This window comes from Rhinolophus sinicus, chromosome 7 (genome assembly GCF_057876585.1).
Source record: "Rhinolophus sinicus isolate RSI-liver-muscle chromosome 7, RSI-T2T, whole genome shotgun sequence".
NCBI lineage: Eukaryota > Metazoa > Chordata > Mammalia > Chiroptera > Rhinolophidae > Rhinolophus > Rhinolophus sinicus.
Genome location: NC_142507.1, coordinates 5560453 through 5582383, shown reverse-complemented (window position 1 = coordinate 5582383; position 21931 = coordinate 5560453). Strand labels below are relative to the sequence as shown.

The following is a 21931-nucleotide window of genomic DNA, read 5'->3' as shown; positions in this document are numbered from 1 at the left end:
CAATCCTAATATAAAACCCCAGTATGACAATATAAATAGCAAAAATGTAAATTATAATATAAACCTCATATAAATTTAACATTGTACAAATATAATCATGTAGAGTCTTGTTGATACACAAAAAAATGAAAATTATTGGAAATTGAATAAACATTAATTTGCATCCACCAGGGCATGTCGTTAAACATTTTTTGGTCAGGATGATAAACTTGTCTTGACTTCATCTTCATCCTCCATACAATGGTTATAATCATCACAACCTTAAAAGATTGGTGAGTAAAGCATATAATGTATATCAAACACCTGGCTGATAATAGTCAACTAATGGGAATTTGTTTTCATTCCATTAATAAGGACACAGCATGACTCAAATATTTTAAAACAGAGACCCCTTCTCTCATGTATTCACAGTCATTCATTCTTTTCATCATCCAGTCACATGTTTTATTTGTTAATTTATAGGCGTTTGTAGAGTGTCTGATATGTGTCAAGTCCTATTAAAGAGGATGAGGCAGAACAGGGTTAATAAAAGTGAGCCTGAAGGGGGACTGCCCAGGCCTGCATCCCCTCCCCAAGAACCACCCAGGCTCATGCCCTAGAAATAAATCTAAGATGTCTAAACCCTCATAAAAAAAGGAGGTAAGACCCAATGGTTTTAACTGGTTCTTCACACATGAGCAAACTGCCAAAACCTGCCCCTTAGTTGAACTCTAGCCTCATTATAATGCAATTAGAATGGAATGAACATTAAGGCTTGTCCCCTCTCCCCCGTGGGTTTTTTCTCTATGCATTCTGGGTAAGAGCATGCGCAGAAAGAAACTAGCTATATAACCAAGATATGTCAATTAAATGACCTCAGTCTATGCATCACATCTCCTGCCATAAGGAAATTTGCCTACACTTTCCTATATAAGGAAAAGCTAACCTAAAGTTAGGTGCTGTTCTCTGACCTGGCAACGTCTAGGCCGGCTTCTTTCTTCTTGAATAAACTTACTTTCTTGCTCTCCTCATTTCAGGCTGAGTCTGTGAATTCTTTTGTGAATGACCAGGGGTTAATTCCAATGACACAACAAAAGATACTGTGGAACACTGCAGTATAGAAATGCATTCAATATAAAATTTGTTGACACTTCCTAAACATGTCCAAAAATCACATTGCAGTACCTCTTAGAACTAGAAAAAAAGGAAGGGTGAGATAATAAAATTGCTCAAATGAATATAAGATTTTGATAAATAAAATTTATATAATGTGTTTTTACAAAATACTTGCCTCCAAAAGATATCAAGACTCTTTATAATAGTACAAGAAAACACTACAATCTTCATGGTATGGAAAACACACTATATCCGCTGAAAATATTATGGAAACTATGTAGGCATCATAACTTCATACGTTTTCATATATTTCTATGTGAAGTTTAGTATAGTTTTAGCCACAAATTACAGAAACCTCAACTCAAGTTGTCTTAAATAATAAGGAAATTAATTATTTCACCTAAGAGGAAATCCAGAAACATGGCAGGCTTCTGATTTAATTGACGTATTGGATTAACAATGTGATCCAAGAATGTAGCTCCTTCCGTTTTTTCACTCTGACTTCCAGACATGTGTATGTCCACTCTCAGCTCCATTTTCACCTCGGTTTTCTCTTCTGTGTCACAGGGGGCTCAAAGCCTCCCACTACGTCTCCTGGGTATTCCATCCATGGAGATCCTGGTGAGAGATCGGAAGATGGACACAGAAACTACTTTGTTTCTTCTGGTGATGCTTTGAGCTGCAGCAACATCAGCGGATAGTACTGGAAGTCGGCTGGCCCACGCAGACATTTCCAGGCCTTAGTGGCCTTTGTGTGGCTTTCAGCAGCATGGTCAGCAGTGCAGGCTCTTGAATGATTGCTGTGGCACCAGCACTGCCTTCAGCAAATGGCTGGCAAGTGCAGGGTCAAGGTCTTCAGCCCGAGGGTGGGAGCAGCATTCTAACATGGGCTCACATTCTCTGCTTCCCTGTGTGTCCCCCAGCCTTGCTCTTTCTTTCTGCGCTATTCCAAGCCCTTCCAATGACTTTGCAATTAACTTCCGGTATTAAATCCTCTTCTGTGGGAACACCTCGCCATGCCTCCATTTTCCTGACCAAAACCCTGACTGATAGAATCAACATCAGTGATGACTTTGGTCTAGGCTGGAGCAAGGGGACAACAGCAGTTCCAGGCATCAGTCCAGATATGCCAATGTTCACAAGAAAAACAAAAGTGGCTCTTCCTGCAGCTGTCTTAGCTGTGATGATCTTTGCCCAGAAAACTGGTAGCAGATAGAGCCCTTTGTGTCCCAGTGGACAGTTCTGAGTCTTAAGTTGTGTTAGTAAATTAGGCTGCATATAACAGATCCCAAATAATATCGTCTCTAAAGACAGACTTTTGTATCTCTAACTGAAGCATTTAGATGCAGACATTTCGAGACGAGTACAGTGGTCCAAGCACTGTACAAGACTCAGTCTAGTTCAGCTTTTCTCTCCACTATGCCTACGAGACTGCATGGGTTCCCCAGAGCAGGGCCTCTGGAAGAAAGGAAGAGGTTTGTATTGAGGAGAGGAGGAATGTCCAACACAGGAGACGCAGATGAAATGACTAGTAGTTTGGAGAAAATCTAGGCGAGGGGGAGGGCATTGAAGCCACAGTTACTAAGTGCTTCAAGGAAGGAGAGCTTGAGTGTGTCAGATGGTCCTAACGGATTGTAAAAGGAGCTCTGAGAATTGACTGCTGGGTTTAGCAAGGAGATGACTCTGAGTGACAGTGAAGGGAAATGCTTCTCATAAAAGTAGGTCCCTAGGCTCTTTGTTTTTCAAAGAATGTCAATCAATCCCCCGGAAACTTTCTACCCTCCTTCAAAATAGAAAAGAGAGGCCATGCTTTTTAGCATAATGGGAATGGTTTGGAACAAAGAGCACTGATTAAGAAGATTAGTGAAAAAGAGGTCAATTCTCAAACCTAATGGCATTTACTCAGAACACAATTTTAAAAGTTCCATATATTTAAAATAAAAATATTGTTTCCTAGAACATTTTGTAAAATAAATATTTGCCAACCATCAACTTCTCGTTCTTAAAATTATAAAATTATTAATAGAACCTAGTTAAATGTCCAGGACCCAGTGAATACTTACGAAAAAAAGGAGTTTAAGTACTAAGTAATGTTAACGACTTTTTGAAGAAAGTCAGTGAGCAATCATAAATCTAAATCTGATTTTCTAACATTCTTCTAAGTATCTTAAGAGTATTGTGATATTTACAATCAATTTTTTTCACTTCAGTTAAAAATAACTATCACCACTCAGTATTTGGCAAAGAAGGGGAAATGCATCACTACAGGGAGCTTAATGAAAGAATTGTAGATAGGATTTCTTGTTGACATTATATACATATATAACTATATATTACATTTGTATAATTACATATATTATAAAATTTAGTACAGACTTTGATCAGGACATTTAACTGTGTATAATTTGGGTAGCTGCCTGCTCTACGGGAATAACTCACTTGGACTCTCTCCTCTTTTTTTCTTTTTTTTCTTTTTTAAAGGACAAACCAGTTTTTCCAAGTGGAAGTCTTAAAGTCATTAGATACGTTAGATAATTAGTTTTATTTAAGACCACAAAAAAGGACTTGTTCACAGGCTATTTTACTCTCTTCTTCCTCACTAGATTATTAGCTAGGTTCATTTTTAAATGGAAGATATACTCTAGATATTTAAATGTAGGGCATCCCTCTCTTTCAAATCTCAGAAAGGAAGGTGTGTTTCAGTTTCCCGATGGAAAGCTCTAATATCTTGCCCCTCTTTGGAAAGAGCACCTAATCCAGCATTCCCTATTCTTCTTTGTTTTCCTCCTTTCATCAGCACTGAGCCTCTTTACACCTTTTCAGCCCAAAGGATAGATTGTCTCATTTCAGACCTTTAAAAATTATACATTATGAAGTAAATAGGACCAGTTAGTCTTGAATTAGAAAAATGGAACAGCTATGGAATTAGCTCCAAAATAGTATAAGAGTTTGATCCTTCACGATATCAGAAGGGCTTCTTGGGACTTAGGGTTCAATGAAAAGCAATAAATAGGTTTGGGTGAATCATTTCACATCTTCACTAATAGGTTTATATTCATGGTAATAAATATAAGGTATGTATTTGTGCTGGACAATCAAAATTAAATAATAATCAGACATATTTCAAATCACCTTATTAATATTAGACAATGAATCTTAAAACTCATCTTTAAGGCAAAATGTACTTTACGCTTTATAATGAGAAAATCAACAAAATGTGCCTATATTCAGAGACAATGTACTTACAATACAAATTAATGTTAACTGGTCATATTCTTAAGTGCCCAACGAAGAACTTACATGTATCTTTTTTTTTATTGACCCTGAATATCAATACTTTTCACATCACTTATAAATAAAGATTTGGAGGCATAGAGTGATAAAATTACTTGCCTAAGGCACAAAGCTTGTAAGGAACAAATTAGACTCAACCCAGACCTCTGATTCTGATCCCCAGGCTTCAGTCATTACAGCGTATTGCAGAAGATTAGAAATAGAATTTGACTTTGAAAGCTTAGATTCCCGCTTCTAGTGAGACTTCTTTACCATGCCTTCATGTTCAAGGAGAAAACTCTGGTCTATAGTTCCATTAATAATTCTATTACTTTAGAGGAATGTTCTGGGGGGAGAGGATTCTATTGAAATTTATTTTTAAAGCTTAATATTTTTGGTTTAACTTTGTTTCCTACTTTTCTCATGCTTGGATGGGAGGGAAAACAAAGACTAACCTTCTAACAATGCCAACTATATGTGTGCATGAGTGTGTGAGTGTGTGTGTGTATAAAAAATATAATGTACGAGAAATGCAAGCGCTAAGGGTGTATTTGTGCAAATAGTAAATACATGGGAAGACAATAGTCTCCACTAAAATTCACTACCACTTTCCTTTTGTTATGAATCAAGCTGAGTATATTTACAATTTACTACAGTTTTTTAATAGAACCACCACCAAGTTCCTTCCTAGACTTATCTTGTCTCATCACATCTTTTCCCAGTTCCTTCAGTTATTTATTTTTATTTTATTTATATTTTAGATTCCAGATGCTTTATTTACTACATTGATCATTTTCTTCAGCAGAATAGCTCATTTGTTGAATATAGTGCTTTAAATCTGAAAGGAATTGTGGCGTGTTGAGTGTAGAAACTTCAAACATAAAATTTCCAATCAATCAATAATTCTTCACTTGACTTAATCTGATTCACAGACACCGTTTGATAAGTAAAATGAAAAATCCCCACTTATTTCATTCTTAAAGAGTGATCACAGTGTGTACTTCTTTAAAATGTGCGGGCCAAGTGAATTTCTTTCCATTTATCGATAACACTGCCCCATTAGATGATACAGGGGGGTGTTCCGTTGATGCTGTCCTATATCCTGCTATGTACTAAGAAGTTAGATATTTGCAAGGATTCTTTGTTCCCAATACACACATATAATCTTAAACTAATTTAGGAAAAGTTTCATTCTCAGTGAAGTTATAAACATTAAGGGTTTTAGTAGTTAAAGGTCAGACGAGCTTTCTTTCCTAATTCTGTATTCTCATATTTAAAAAGACTCAAATTTTTAACATCTCTATCATCTTCTTCCAGATTTAAAGGGTGATCCTTACCCTAACCCCAAGTTTTGAAACTAACGGAACAGTTATACATCTAGTGCTTTCCACCTCTATTGGTCAGTCTGAGCATTTCTTTAAAAACAATTCCCGTGGACCACAAGATCTGCACTTTAAGTCTTTTTATTTTTTTGCCCCTACTAAAAAAACAAGAAAAAATTCATGGCAACAGTTCCAGAATCCTCCACGAGGGGGCAACCATGCCTCATATACATAGTGAAGGGAAAATTAGCAATAATAAACTACATTGGAGGAAAAAAAATTGGAAGTGAAGTCAATAACAAGATTTGGACCATATAAGTAAGAAAACAGTGCTACATATTCCTTTGAAGATAAGATGTTTGTTTAATTTTGCTTTTTATTCCTACTTTCAATGCCAAGGAAGTATGTTTGAAAGATGGAGACAAGGGGTCAAGCAGATGTTTCTAGAGATAAGCAAAGCCCTTGAAAACATACTGTAAGCTCTGTTATACTTATTATTATTCTAAAAGCTTTAAAATTAGAAACATAGTTTTGTAAAAATGCATTTCTGAAAGATTTAATCAAAATTATCTATCTCACCCAGATGACATCATTGACTTAAGAGTCCAGAAATTGCGGATAGGAATTCAGCTAAAAGAAACATGGAGAATTCCCATGTAATGGAGTGAACGATGGGGTTTCTAGGGTGTTTGCTCTCAACATACTATTATAAGTCAGAATTTTCAGCTCTTGAGACCCAACATATAATTAAAATCTAGTGCTCAAGGTTTAATTCCTCAGGTCACTGCTCACCCTGGTGGAGTCCGTGGTCCATCATCAGAATTGCTCCTTTGTGGTGACTCTGCGAAGTCCACTGGCCCCACCCTCAGTTGCCTTGGCCATGCAAAATGCCAACCTTAGTGAAATGGAACCCGTGCCAAGCAGCTAAATATGCCTAGAGAAAAGTGAGCCGCCTAGCTACCAGGTCTCATTTAAATTCCTAATCATTAACCCTGTGAGAACTGTTCGTACTTACTAGAAAATGAACTACTAAATGCTCTTTCCCTCTGCAAGGCTGCAATTTTCCGACTTCTCTTTCTTACAGCTCCATCACCTCTTCTCCCTCAATTCTCCGCTGCTTATCTCACTGAGAATGCAGGTGGGGTCAGGATAGAATCTCCCCAAGCTCCAACCACCGAGTCTAAGACCTACCTGGGTGTATCTGAAACCCTCCCTCCTTTGGGGGGACAAATGTGTGTCCTCTGACAAGGGCAAACCCTCTACTAGACACTGGATCTCTCCCCTCTCACCTGACCAAGGATTTCTCTTTTACTGTGTCTCCTCTTTCCTGTATCAACTACTTGCTCTCTACTAGATATGTCCATTGACATACAAAGATGTAACACCTCTCATCTTAAAGGGAAAAAAAAGAAACCCTTTCTTTGTTCCCATAGCCCATTCCAATTTCTGTCCGATTGCTCTGCTCTTCTTTATTGGAGCAGAGCTACTCAAAAAAGACAGCTTTGCTCAATGTCTTCTCCCTTTTCCTCCTATTTACCGATTTTCGCCCTCTCCCTACACAGAAACTATTCTTTTCAAGGTTGTCAGTAAGCTCTGTGTCGCCAAATCCTGTACTAAATTATCATTCATGTCTTAATCTACTAGTAGCACAGGACTAAGGATCACTTCTTCTTCCTTTTAACACTTCTCCACTTGGTTTCTAGGATACTTCTTCTTTTCTCTCTCCTCATTTCTTCATATACATTCTGTCAGATCCTCTAGATACTGGAGTGTCCCAGGGTTCAGCCCTCCACCAGCATCCAGTCTCTGCTTATACTTACTTTCAAAGTGATTTCATCTCGTCTAAAGACTATAAATGTTGTGGTGATTCACAAATTTTCTTCTACGGCCATGATATCTCCCTCTCCTAAATTTCAGACTAGTATATCCAGTTGTCTACTTCCCATCTCCACAAAGATCTGAGCGGCATCACAAATTTAGCATACCCAGAAACAAACTCTTAAATCACCTAAAGCTTGCTCTTGACCACTGAGAGGCCCTAAAAGATGTTTCACTCATCTACCTTTTAAAATTCATCTTCTAACAATTTCTCCCTTTGATCATTTCAGTACATACAAACCTTCCAGTCTCCGGAACACACAAAGCCCACCTACCTGAATATGTGAAACCTCTTTCTCAATGTGCCAGTGTATTTATATGGTTTGCTCCCACACTTCTTTCAAATTTCTACTCAAACGTCTCCTGACCACCCTATATAATTGCCTCCACTGTACATTGTTACTTTGCTCCTCCATGGCCCTCTCCACCAACTACCAGGCTATATTTATGCATTTACGGTCATCTCCTTCTACTGGAATCTAAGAGCCATGAAAATGATTTACTTGTTCACTCCTGTATCTCCAATGCCTGCAACACTCCACCACTATCTGCTGAATGAATGAATAGCAACGAAACACAGTTCATGGAAACTTACTTTTTAATCAAATGTGAATGTCCTTTTCTTATTATCTTAAATTAGATTTGAGAAATAGACTATTACTTTTTAATTAAAAAAACAAATAATTATAAAGACATAATTCTTTATAAATACTATCTAATAACCTATTACAATAGAAATGTTTTCATTAACGTGTACTTTTCTGCAGAAAGGATGTGTTGGTTCCATCAGATTCTGTAAAAGACTGGAGGTTTGAAAACTATAAGGAGCATTGCCTAAGTGGATGTCTAATTTCATGACTTAATAATGATTTAAAACGAAAAAGGTTTATCTAAGAATTATTTACACCACACTATTAAATGAACCATATGCCATTTCTGAAGCATTTCACTTAAGCAAATATACATTTCACCATTAAATATGGAGTTCCAATTACAGCATAGTTCCTGTATTATATAGATCTGGTATTATTTGTCAACTCCTCACCAATAAAAAGAAGGTGAATTTTTAGCAATATAGAAACAGTTTCTATTCTGTTTATAATCACCTCCTCTTCATTCATTGTCCTATTTCTATTACATCTGCTGATACTATTCAATATCTAATGCCAATCTGTATATGAGAGTGTTTTCTTGCACTGTTGTATGAATGCTTTCATATTAATGCAAAAAACTCTTAGTCTATCTATAATTACTTCACTGCTACTCTATATCTATTACTATAGCTTTGCTATCCCTGAGTTACATCTGTACATTATTTTTGTACATTCGTATATTTGTAAATACATTTTATATGATATACTTTCTGACCTCATTGAATGGATAGATGTCTATCTTAAACTCATAAGATTTCTGTAGAACATAATTAATCAACCCAGGCAGACCCCTCTCCCTCTCCCACACACACAGGTCCTATTATTATAGAAAGTCTCTTCGTATCCTTCCTCATAAGTCAAAATTATATAAAACAGTATTGATTATTGTACACTAATTGCCCAATTCTTTCCTAATAAAACAAGTTCCCAGCGTTAGGCAGACCCCTATGGAGGCATGAGAGCTAGCAGTCAGTGGGTGACAGATGCTGGGGCCAAATCACCCTGACAACTCCTCTCCAGAATAAATCTGAGAAGCTAATCTCTGCTAAATCGTTAATGGCTGCTAATGAGATACTTGATACTTGGTTACTGCTCCTGATAGTGCATTTGCATTTAAAGGAGCCCCTTCTGGAATGGCTCCCTAACCCAAAGAAAGATTCTAATGCTGACAGCTTCAAGCACAGAGAGCCTTTGGCTCTGGTTTCACATTAGGCCATTTGATCTCTAATTCCAGAATATCAGAGAGGAAGCAGTGCAGAGCTCAATGTCATGATATACAGATTAGTGTTAAAAAAAAAAAAAGGATTATGCAATGAAAAGTCAGAAAGCAAAACAAAATGATTACTTGCATCTCACTCTGGCCTCTAATCATTAAATTCAATTATCTGGCATGCGGTGTGTGTCAAGTTCCAAGAAGACAGATTCAAACCCTGTATGCTGACACATGCCATTTCTCATTTCTTTATCCTTTTCTTTCTAGTTCCCCCATGCCTCTTGACATGCTAGAGTATCTGCTTCAGCTAGTGTACCTGCTTAGAGATGCTAAGATGTTAATTCCTGCCGTTTAACATCTTTAATTTTTATCTTTTTCCTAGCACCATCAACACTGGTTCTCTTCCATGAATAAAAGGCACCCGGCAAGAGTAGTTTTAATGGATGGAGGAGTCTAAATTATCCTGAGAAACTTTCTATGCCTCCAGTGAATCTGGCTTCACAGAATGCAATCTACACTGGGAAGGACACTAAGATATGTTCTGGGACGGTCCCACGTCACCAACTCAATCCCCACTGCCTCAGACAGACGGAAGGAAAGCTACTTCCACTTGTATGGACAAACCTATGCAGTAGTCATTGTTCTTCTTATTTCAAAAATGAGACCAAGTCAGGCTGGGAATGGAAGGATCCAAGCCCAGGTCTGTTCAACTATAAAAGCCCGACCTTCTGAGTCATCTCCGTCTTCTGATTCCCTTCACCTTCTCATCCTCTCCCCGCTTAAGTTTCTATGAACCTTTACCCCCAACAGCAGGTACCTAGATACCTAGCAACTCCTTCCACTAAACTACACATCATGAATTATTAACCCTAAGTTTTAGCATGTCCTCTCTTTCAAGGAATTTAGAACTTTAAAAGGAGATGGAAGCCTGCGCAAGGGGCAAGGATAACACTTATCAAGCATGAGCGCCCCCTAACGTCTGCACTAGGCAATTCCACATCATCTCACTATAACCTCATTGGAGGGCATCCTAACCTTTTAACCGTAGATCCCGATCTTGGACAATCTGCAGCAGCCTACGTAACTCTTCTTAAAATAACACCTTTAAATTCATCAAATCTATAAAATTTCAAAGGAAACTCATTTCCAATTTAAAAATGAAGTTTTCGAAATATTTCAAAAACCAAATTTGTAATAAAGAAATACATGGAATAAAATGAATGAATGAAATGAAATTTTAAATTCATTAAATAACAAGATGTAACGGTGGTTCTATTAACTACTATAATTAAAAATAGCGATGTTGGTGGAACGGGTTAACAATCCTGATACAGCTAGACACGTGCAATGGAACTAAACGATTAAGTAAACGGAGGGAGGATGGGAGGAGCCACATTTCTCACTGTTGGAGTAGGAATTTACAGATAGGCAAGGGGAGGACACTAAAATGATCCACTTGCTAACGGATTAGAGTTGGAGATATCAGTGTGTACTCATTTAGCTCGATAGAGGCACAGATAGTTACATATAGAAATATGCATAGATATGTGTACAAACATGGGCTGCTATGCATATCTATTTCTTTGCTCTATCAGTTAAGAGAGCCTAAACAAATGACACACCCCTAGAAATAGCACACCTAGAGCCCAGATCTTGGTGGCTGTTAACATTTTCCAATAAAAGGAAGCAGGGCCTGCCTTGGAGAAATGGCTGATTCTAGGACTGGGGCACGAAATATACAAGATAAGCCTGGAGCATCTTGTAGTGCCAAAAATTAAGGAAGTGCGCACACACACACACACACACACACACACACACCAAAGGGAGTATGGGAAAGGAGCATAGGCGCCAACAGAAGGAGCTTCCAATGGCCAAAGCTGGAGTAATAGGAGCAACAAAACAAAGCATTGGATTAAAACCCAAAGTATAAAATAAATATCCACGAGTCTATACTGACACAAATAAATAATTAGAGCAATTCATATTTCGGGGAGAATAGACAAATCTGTGCAGAAGAATTCCACATACTTTATGTACACACTCTACCCTCAAGGAGATGGAGCATGACTCTGCACTCCTCAGGTGCAGGCTTCACACAGTGACTTCCTTCCAACAGGTACATATTGAAGGGGTGGAGGAACAACTTTCCAGAAGAGAAATCTGAGATACTACCCTAGCCAGATGGTCAAGGTCAACAACATCCATAAATCCCATTGATGGTATATACCTTTGATAGGATGCTATGAAAATGGCACTTGATCTATGTGGTTGTTCTCCCAATGAACCATAACCCCAATCTTATCATGAGGAAGGCATCAGATACATTACAAGGGTGAGATGTGCTACAAAATACTTGACCAAGACATGGAAACAACCAAAATGTCCTTGATAGATGAGTGGATAAAGAAGTTGTGGTATATATACACAATGGAATACTATTCGGCAGTAGGAAAAGATGATAGAGGAACATTTGTGACAACATGGATGGATCTTGAAAGAGTAATGCTGAGCGAAACAAGTCAGACAGTAAAAGCAGAGAACCATGTGATTTCACTGATATGTGGTATATAAACCAAAAACAACAAAAGAACAAGACAAACAAATGAGAAACAGAAACTCATAGACACAGACAATAGTTTAGTGGTTGCCAGGGGGTAAAGGGGGCGGGGGGTGGGGGGTGGGAGATGAGGGTAAGGGGGATCGAATATATGGTGATGGAAAAACTGACTCTGGGTGATGAACACACAATGGGATTTATAGATGATGTAATACAGAATTATACACCTGAAATCTATGTAATTTTACTAACAATTGTCACCCCAATAAATTTAATAAAAAAATTAAAAAAAAAAGAAAAAAATACTTGACCAGTATGCCTCAAAAGTGTCAAGGTCATCAAAAAAAAGTCTGAGAAACTATCACAACCCAGAAAAGCCACAGAGGACGTGACAATAAAATGTAATGGGATGTTCTGGATTGGAGCCCTGAACACAATTAAGGACATTAAGTAAAACCCAAGAAAATCTGAATAAAGTACAGACTTTGGTTAATATTCATGCATCAATACTTGTTCATTAATTGCAATAAAGTTACCATCTTAATGTAAGTTGTTAGTAACAGAGGAAAGTGGGGATGGGATATATGGAAACTCTGTAACAGCGCCTTAATTTTTCTGTACAAATTGTAAAACCATTCTAAAAATACATAGTTTGTTAAATATAACAAAAAAAGGAGTGATGATTTGATTGCAACATCAGAGTCATGATATTTTGAGATATCTATAAAAACTGCAATAGAATATCATCTGTGCCTTCTCTTGGTGACAGTCACAAGTACTCCCAATATTACTGTAGTTTGCTGTCTGCAAGTATATTTACAGGAAATGCTAACTGCTCAATTTCAGTTAGAGGATAGTGAAACTAAAGATGTAATATTTCCACCCAGATCCTACATATACCCCTTACATACAAATTAAGAATCACTGAGCTATGGGATATAATGGCCTAATTTTATGGCAGTGAGGCTCAGAGAGATGAATTAGCTTGTTCTAGCTTTCAAAAAGGATACATTCTGGGGCCAAAAATTCTTACTGAGTTTTGGAACTCTACTTCACTATGTCCCAATTTTGGGACTGGTGACAGAGGGATGGGAACACATCTTTGAGCAAAGGTGCTTCCTGGGCAGAGTGCAATGCCATTCAGGTTGCTGGACAAATCCACCTTGTAAAGCTGGCCTAGACCTGACGATGGGCAACTCCAAAAGCACCGCAAGTTGAGTGAGGGATCTACACTCACACAGAACCCTAGTGTGCAGGAAACTCTCTGCCTGGGCATGGCTCAGCAACAGGAACGCTGCCTGCAAAGAGAGCAAATGCCTGGCCTCTTCCCCCTTAAAGCCTCAAACTGCTGATCTGGTCAGCAGAAGAGAGAAAGGGGCGGGGGAGGCAAGAGGCAGAGAGGGGGTGGGGAACACAGGTCTGTTAATAGCTGGTGCCAATTTAAAGAGAGAAGGAAGAGGCTTACATGCGTATATGCTCATGGTATTGTTCCCAAGGCTAATTCTGATAAATGCGTTGGGAAAGAAAGAGGTCGAGCCATCTGTTAATGTGCATTCTGCTTCTCGGTTTCCAAATGTGATAGCTGTCACCGGAGCAGCCAGCCCAAGGGGTGGGTGTGTGTGTGTGTTGGGTGGGGGGATAAGTAACCCACTAAACAGCAACAAATCCTGTTTCCTTGGGCGCTTTCTCTGGTCCATCCTGCTTCTCCACTCCTTTGGGAGTTTCCCGATCCATGACGTAAGCAAGAGGGTGAGAGGTCCCAGCTTTCATAACTGTGAGCGGTGTGGCTGTGTGTGTACGTGTGCGTCCTTGTGTGTGTGTGTGTGTGTGTGTTGGGGGAAAGTGGAGTGTGCTACAAGAGGCTGAGAAACAAACCAAAAAAAAAAAAAATCGCCAAATTAAAACATTCCGCCTCTTTTGAATGTTTATCTCAAAAGACAATCCCAGTCTCCAAATCAGGGAGCTGAACAATACTGATAAGGACGACGAAGAGGGTGGGAAATCCACACAGTGAAATGGAGCTGTCCATGAGGCGGCTGTGACAGGGGAGCACTTAGAGGACAGGCGCTCTGCAGAGAAAGTCACTCAGGCTCTCCTCTCTCGGTCCCCCACCCAGTGACGCCTCCTCTGTTCCAGCATCCATAGAAAATAAACCTGAAACCCGCAGCGGGAAGGCGGCCGTCCGCCGCAGTTTGCAGGCGCCTCCCCTGCGGCCGGGAGAGGGCCCTCTCCCCCCCGCGCTGGCGCGGAATGCGGCGATCCGGCCCGGGGCGGGGATGACTTCATGCGGTCTGTGGGAGCCGCCGAGCGGCAAGCGAGAGAGCCAGCAGCTGCTGCAGCCGGCAGGTGGGGTGCAGGACGGCGGGGCTGACCACGCACACGGCCCGGCGCCGAGGCACTGCGGTCCGGGCAGCGGGCGGGACGTGCGCTGATTCCGTCCGGACAAGGTAAGCGGCCCGGCCACGCAGCGCGGTGCTTTCCGCTGGGTGGATAATGGGGGTTACGATGCAGAGAAGGGGACACCTCTGCTGCATTCTGCGATGGGAAAAGGAGCGACAACTGGGATGGAAATGTTAACCAGCAAGTGCCTGAGGTCGGAGGAGCGCTGTTCCTGGGCAAACAAAGAGGGCGGTCAGCCCTATGCTCTTCAAGATAAGAGACCGTTTCAGTCCCAGACTCGCTTAGACGTTGAAGGGATTCTCGATGTAAAATAATTTGAGCTGCACTTTACGTGTCCACCTTCAGCCTCCCCTGGGTTAGTTCCTGGTTGGGGAGCAGCAGTCCTTGGAGGCAAGCTGGGGAAGTAAGCAGAAACCCCCCTCTCCTCCTCCTACCTTCCGCGGGCCTCTCCTTCCCCGTCGTCAGAATGGGTCGGTGCACACACATTACATTCAGGGTCAAACACCTTCAATGTCCAGCCTCTCCAAAGCCTCACATCAGGGAGCAACTTCTCTTAGCTCCTGGAGTTCAGCTTGGGTTGAGCAGGACTTCGCTCCACTGCCAGTCACTTCAGTGATTTCTTTTGTGGGCGGTGGGAGGCCTGGTGGAGGTGCTGTGCCCATTCACAGGCCAGCTCCTGTCAGCTCCTCTCCACCACCTGTTTCCATGATGGATTTTGTCAAGGACCCAGAAGGGCACTGCCAGACACCAGTGTGGGTATTCTCTCTATAGGCTGGTACCCGCGCCCCTCCCCTAAATACATGGCATGAGAAACCAGTACCAACCTGGTTTCTGGTACCTCCCTTCACTGCAGACACTGTGCTACCAGAAAGCTGTGGGGGACAGCAGACTGTGCGGGGGTGTGAGAGGAGGCCATGCCTATAGATTCTGCCCCCTGTGCCCAGGCATAGAAATGTGAATGCCCGTCTGTCCAGTTTTTCTTGAAGCCTTTGCAGTCCAGCTGGGTTGTGAGATACCTTGCTGGGTAGGGTTGGAGGAAAGTCCTCCCCACAGCGCCAGCAGTGCATTTGTCCCAGGATTCCCCCGTAACCTCAAAAGAGTTTCCAGAGAGGCTTTCCCCGCAGGCACTCGGAAAGCCAACGGTGTTGGCAGATCTAAGCCTCTGGCTGTCTGGGCATCCTCACGTGGGGCTCCCCGTTTAAACAGGGTGCTGACCGCTTGTCCTTGGGTTTCCCCACGAACCCCTGCCTGTTCCTGTTGCCACCTAGGGATGCACGTTTGAACGGTGCCCTGTGAAGTGGGTAAGATGGCTGTGATGGGGATTGCAAACGTGCCACTTCACCAGTGGAGAACAGTTGCAATAAGCCAGACTGTGGAGTGTCTGTGTGCCAATCTTCTGTTTCAGAGGAGACCTGTTATCTTTACACTTGAAATTAGAGAGACAGTCTGACTTAACAGCCATGTCATTTTATTTTAGCGAATTAAAAGAGAAGATCAATGAAAAAGAGGGGCAGGGTTTATGGCTAAAACAGTTACCTCTGCTTATCTTGCTTTTTAAATATCGCTTTTAGACAAAGAAACTGGTTCTGAAAAATGATGTGGATTCTGTTATATGTTATTATTGATTCCTGATTACAAAGTCTCTTTTTAAGATACACTGTAGAAAGATTTGAGCTGATTTCTTTGTCTCCACCTTCAGTATACGAGGCGGGGGAGGGCGCAGAGGGCTGACAAATCCCACAGCAAGTGTTCCCTGGGATCATAAACACTTCAGGGCTGATTTCATTTCTGGCTTGTTGTTGTTTTTATTAGGTGTTGAGTGTGCCTTGGGTTTGAAATATAAAATTTTCAAAATTCTAGAATTTTGACTCACGCTCACCACCTAGGAAAGGGAACAAAGAACAAAACCCTTGACTCCATCACCTTTCTTTCCTAATATTAAAATATTTAACTATATAAATAATTATTCTGAATAGTAAATGATAACAAATACTAATAATTCATTTTTAAGAAATTAGGCTTGGTATATGAAATACAGATTAGTGCCATGGATCTTATAGCAACACAAATTTCTGTAAATCTCAGAGGCGTCTTTATGGTGAAGAGTAGTGCATGAGAATATCTTCATGATGGTTAGAAACTGAAAGTGTCTGTGACTTGGCTTCTGAAGAAACTGAAATATTTGGCAAGAAATTAGGGGACTGGTACTGCCGCAGCTGGCCTCAGACCTGCCATTAATTTTACAGGTGAGCTGACTCTACTAAGTTATGGATGAGAGACGTTATGGATTGGAGAAACCTTTTCAGGAAGATAGAAAACATGTTGGAAAATGTAATTTTTCATTTCAGAGCACCTGAGCAAAATAATTAAATTTGAGGGATTTCTGAATTTGGACTTTAGGTTTAAACAATTTCTGAGGAAGTTTCTAAATTCAGAGTCTTAAAAGGTAACCTATGTATGATTTCGTGACCGAAACTGATTCATGACTTTATTTCCTTTTCTTGAACCGTCTCCCAGGGAAAGGAAAAATTAATTGCCTGGTGTTTAGCAATGGAGGAGGAATGAAAACTAGGAATGAAGTGCACTGTTAGATGCTAAATGAACTGCAGGCACCTTCGCAGGTTTGACATGAGAGGACTGAAGTCAATCTATTGCTTCCCAATCATGGGAAAAAAAATTCAGTCTGACGGGGCTCAGTGTTATCAGTAACTTAGTACAAATTTAGGAGCCAGTGTCCCCTCTGATGACAAAAGGCGTTTTCTGGTGCTGCATTCTCCCCATTAGCTACAATGAAAACAACCTTATCTTGAGATTTTGAAAAATGGGCAAGAAACAAAGAAGTAGGAATAATAAGGCCAAAGAAGAAATGTCATTTCTATTCAACCAGTGCCTCCACTGAGAATGGGTAGGAAAGTGCTGTTCTGAAAGCCTCTTCATTGCCAAAGTTCTGCGACATTTCATCCTGTTCATTATATCTATAGTTTTAAGTTCTCTTTTATGCTACTGTTTTTTAAATACCTGCATTTAAAAGTGATTAATAAGTAATACGTATCAAGAATATCTCTTTATGTGATTTCTCTTTATCTAGTTTCTTACTAACCCCCTTAACATCCCGAGGACAAGACTACACCAAGTGGTCTTATTTCTCATTTGTACCCCATGATGTCACACCTGTATGTCTTCAGCTGTTCCTTTCACTCGCCCTGCTGCGTACTGAAATCTTGCTCACATCAGACACCATCTCTTCCATGAAGCCTTCCTATACCCACCTTCCTTCCCATGTCAGCTATGTTTTTCTCCCTTGTTTAAATTCCTATGGCACTTTCTAGCTCCATCTGTCCTTTTGTGTGTACATGCTTTGCTCTTCTAAAATAGCCTTGGAGAGCAGGATGTGTGAGTGACAACATATTATTGCCTGTAACTCAGTGCCTAGCTATGCATATACATAGCAGATATTCAGCAATTTGATTTTGGTGAAGAAATTGGTTATTATTTCCCAGGGTACGTATCTACCTAATTTCTCCACTAGCCAAGTCAAGCTCTGAATATGTGTGCAAGTCCCAATGTAGTTGTTTAAGTTCCTTATGTAATAATAAATGTAGTAAAAGTGCATTCAAATAGTTATATTCAACCAAAGTTCATTGTAAGCTTGCATGCCATTAAATGATAATTAGCTCTTCCATTAGAAGAAGCATAGTAAGCATAACCAAGAAACTTTAAAGAAGACATGGTACCTGCGTTCAACATGCTTGCATTCTGTCCAGAAAAACTAAGCATATATATATATATATATATATATATATATATATATATATATATATATATATATATATACACTTATCTAGTTTTAAGGCACTGGCTACGGTATCTAATTCCATCCTTGTACTATATGGTAACTTTGCGTCGAGGAAACAGGCCCAGAGTTGTCACCCGAATAGGCAATATTCTTTTCCACGTTACTATGCTCTTCGAAGTGAAACTGAGTGAAGGAAAGTGATACGGAAACATAAGGTCGGAGCCATCAGAGTAGTTTAAAATTGTGTGTGACTGATCTTTCCAGTGCTTCGTAACCATTTGGGTCTTAAGATCCCCTTTGATAATTCAGTAAAGGTTATGCACCCACTCCACAAGTACAAGTACACACACACACACAAACACAGAATTGTGCATACAATTGCAGGTGTGTAAGGACCCAGTAAAGCCTCCTTAGCAATGGTTTGAGGATACCCACTCTGGGCTCCCTCTGACAATGCTTTACTAGCCCAGATGTGTGCTTTACTAGCCCAGACATTCCTGGTACTTGTCATGAGTCTGTCCTATTGTCCTGAGGACCCAAAAGGAGAGCTTTTCACTAGCACTGGCACCAAGGCAGCTGAGATGACTAGGAAGCAAGCGCCAGGGAGAGCAGTGAGTCAAAGCACCTTGATTCATGGAAAAGGAATTCCAGAAGGAGCTCCGTTACACATTCCAAATGGCTTATTTAGGGTTTTCCCATCAAAACCATTTTTACAAGAAAGAAAGTGTTCTCAGACTTGAGTACTACGCTGCCAAATATGTAGGACAGCACTGCCAGCAGTTGAGTGGTTTATTCTACTTTGAAATCTATTCGGTTTTCTTAGGATGGACAGATGCCTGCCTCGTTGTTTCTATTCCTTTCTGGTACTACTGTCTACAGTAATATATTTGCTTTTCGCAAGTTAAGGAGAGAATGACAAGTGTTGTCCATCCCTCTTAGGTTCTAAAACAATCACCAGCATAACAATGCATGAACATTGAGCTTATACATGAGGAGACACACACTTGCTAGCACGGTTCCTGAGGTAGAGTTCAGAGAGGTGTGACAAGAACAGCTTCAATCTAGACAAAATGGACCTGGAGAGACGGAGAGATAGAACCCTCAGGAGGACAACTTAAGCTGTTGCGTCCTTTCCATTTCCCAAAATATGATGATAACTGTACATGCAAGCTCCGAAAATGAGTGCAATTTTATGGAAGCTTCATGATCTGCCTCCTTTCTATGAGGCAAATTTGTACTTTATGTTATAGTAGATTTATTTTTAGCATGGTAAAATGGACGCAACATAAAGTTTTACCTTTTTTTTTTTATTGTTAAGTTTTACCATTTTTAAGTGTACTATTCACTGGTATTCACTAGCACATTTACAAAGTTGAACAACCAGACTACTATCCATTTCCAGAACATTCTCATCATCCCAAATAGAAACTCTGCATCCATTAAACAATAACCCTTCATTCCCCCCAACCCCTAGCTTCTGGTAAACTCTATTTTCTGTGGCTATGAATTTGCCTATTCTATGTACGTACCTCATATAAGTGGAATAATACAATATTTGTCATTTTGTGTTTGGCTTCTTTCACTTAATACGAGGTGTGCCAAAAAAAGTAAACAAGTGGACACTTTGGTCAACATTGCTCAAGCAGTAGTTCACCATAATCAGAAGTGTCTGGGTGCTGATGGGAACCACTTTGAGCAGCTCTTGTAATTGCAGAAGTCAAACGTGATTTGTATTCATCTTTTGTTATCGGTATATATTGAGTATTACAGTTTTCCTTTCTTAAAATATGTATACATTTTTTTGTACCCTCTATATAATGTCCTTAGGGTTGATCCATGCTGTAGCATGTGTCAGAATTTCATTCCTTTTTAAGGCTGAATGATATTTCACTATGCACTGAAGTCAGACAATTAAGTTTGCGAACTTTCCACTGTGTAAGTGCATGGTGGAAAGTTCACGAATTTAATTGTCTGCCCTGTGTAGTAATTTTTCGTTGCAAAACACTTTTGGTACATTGCCTTTCTATATTAATGATATCTAACATATAACACTACAGTATTACCTTTAGTAGATACCTAATAATGTGTACTGTGCATGTGCCATGGTTTTATTCAACCAAAACATAGGCATTTATTATGTCATAGGCATTTATTATGTTCCAAATTGTTTTATGATTTCAAGCTGTGTGGTAATGGACATAGAGGCACATGTCTTTATATACTGGTGCTTTAACTTTTGATGGAAAAATTCTTGGAGTGGTACATGGAATGGTATTGTTGGGTCAGAGATTACGCTCATTTATAATTTGAATACATACATTGACTATAAAAATCATACATTTCTTCAACAGATAGTATTTCTGTACTTTCTGTAACCATTTCTAACAATCTTAAAAATGAATGTGTGTAATATAAGGGAATCCATTAAATATGATTTGAGAAAGGAAATATGCTCACTTTTTTCATGTTTAGTTCGTGGAAGAAAAGTGCTATACACAACTATTGAAAGATTTCGATTCTCTCAGTCACCTCTCAGGTCATTTCAAAAATATTGCACAGTGAATGCATCATGTTGGTAGAGACTTCTAACAACAACAGAAACTAGAACATCTATAGCTAACTTAGCTTTTTTTTTTAAGCTCTAGCAATGGGCCATTTGTATCCAGCCTAATATGATATTTGGTCTCTTCTTTTTTCAAATTTATGTACCTGCATTATGGTAAATCTTTTATTTTGCTGTGTTTCTTTTTCATTAGTTTCTTTTCAGTGTATCCTTGTTCATTTCTCCTGAAACCAAGTAATTAAAGCCCAGTGTTGGAAGGGTCTCATTCACGCTACACTGCAGAATATTGGACTATCTGAAGTGTAAACAGAACTGGCAAGAATTCGAATTACCCTACTCAGACTGAAACTGCCTTGATTTGCTTTGTACAACAAAAGAGAACCAGAGAGCTTGCTGCGTATTGCATCACGTTTTACAGGAAGTAGACATTAACATGCTGAAAGGGCAAGCTGCTTAAAACTGAAGAGTTTCAAGGACATAAACACTCCCCAGACATTCACACAGTATTTTAAGGCAGGCCTTTTCTTGGGTTCATTCGGATGGAGGGATCTATTAATAAACATTTCTCGTACTATTTACTTTTGTCTTTACTGCTGTCTGATCAAACCCTCATTAAAAGGCAGACATAGAACAAATAAGCATTCCAATTTTTGCCTGAATAGGCAACAAGAAGCCCACATTTTACACAGTGTACCAGAGTGGCTATGAGACTGAGGGGAGAAGCTTTGCTGTTTTGGTCATGGCAATAGGAGCAGAAACACACACTGCTTGCTTCCTTTTGTTGTATACTGCAGAGTCTGACTGAGTAAACAGAGAAGTCAGTAATATCTCTAATACCATTTCTTACAATCCTCTCCGTGGTCGTTCACACCCAGGTTCTCTGATAATTGAAATGTAATGAAAAACAACCAGAATGTTAATACCTTCTATCCATTCACAAACATCCTGCCAGAACTTGCACAAACAATGTTGAAACTGAATTGGTGGTTACGCAAAGGGATCACTGAGAATAATCAGACTCACCGAATCCAAACTCAGATTTAAAGACAATCAAATGTTAAAGATTGTAATGATCTAAGGATTTCAATATTTGTCATATATGGTAATATACAAAAATTTTACAGAAGTAAAATTATATGTATGGGTTTTAAATTATAAGGTATGCTCACTGGAGAACAATG

At 39.6% G+C, this 21931-nt stretch overlaps 1 protein-coding gene and 1 long non-coding RNA gene across 3 annotated transcripts in view; one reads left to right on the top strand and one right to left on the bottom strand.

The window, feature by feature from the left end:
• Window positions 1-21931, bottom strand: part of LOC148757626 (uncharacterized) — a 155883-nt gene that overhangs the window by 50542 nt on the left and 83410 nt on the right. The window lies entirely within an intron of this gene.
• PKIA (cAMP-dependent protein kinase inhibitor alpha) overlaps window positions 14135-21931 on the top strand; it is a 62531-nt gene continuing 54734 nt past the window's right edge. Inside the window, exon 1 of one of the 2 annotated variants that reach the window (XM_019725652.3) lies at window positions 14135-14438. The gene's annotated coding sequence lies outside the window, so the exon portion shown is untranslated. The remainder of the gene's footprint in view (window positions 14439-21931) is intronic. The other variant, XM_019725661.3, reaches the window with a different exon arrangement.